The 634-nt window shown below is 64.8% G+C and overlaps 1 protein-coding gene across 2 annotated transcripts in view; it reads right to left on the bottom strand.

Annotated features, from left to right (window-relative positions):
- LOC127750473 (uncharacterized) overlaps positions 1–634 on the bottom strand; it is a 41805-nt gene that overhangs the window by 10050 nt on the left and 31121 nt on the right. The window lies entirely within an intron of this gene.

Raw genomic sequence — 634 nt, 5'->3', positions numbered from 1 at the left:
CCCCCCCCCCAATCCATACCACCTCCTGCCCCTCCGCACTCAAAAATATTGACCCAGAACGCCAGAGTCGCGGCCAGGTTCGATCATCTGTTTCTTCCAATCGTGTATCGCGCACTCGATTCGAAGCAAGCTCGGTCGAGGCTCGGTACACAAGCGGTTGGTTGCTCTATCGTCGTCTCCCCCCGTCGTCTCAGACATTCCTCAACAACATTTTCTGCATCAAAAAAGTGTCAAACGGGGTGTCTTAGTGCCCGAAAAACGAAAAGAGTGTGGGGCTTCAAAGACGGTCAGCGTCGACGGGTGAATATCCGGCGTAGCATGGACTCCAAGTGGGTGAGGGCCGAAGATAGCCGGTGACCACCTCGGCGAGGTGTGGCGGGGCGTGGCGGGCGGGGTGAGGCGTGGCGGGGCGGGCCGGGTGAGGCGAGGCGGCTGGACGTGCGCCGCCGCCGGGGCTTGTAAGTACCCACCGTCCGTCCCGCCGTCCCGTGTTGGCGGCGGCCTCTAAAACCGGAGCGCTATATGAGTCTCGCCCTCCGCGCGCCCCGCCGCGCCCCACCCCGCCCCGCCCCGCCACACAGGGAGCGCGAGACGTGCCGGCCGGCTCCGGTACCCACCCCGTCGCGTGTACTCG

Source organism: Frankliniella occidentalis, unplaced genomic scaffold, assembly GCF_000697945.3.
Source record: "Frankliniella occidentalis isolate FOCC.00 unplaced genomic scaffold, Focc_3.1 Scaffold194, whole genome shotgun sequence".
NCBI lineage: Eukaryota > Metazoa > Arthropoda > Insecta > Thysanoptera > Thripidae > Frankliniella > Frankliniella occidentalis.
Note: the sequence above shows the minus strand (reverse complement) of the source record. Positions and strands in the feature narration are given on the sequence as shown.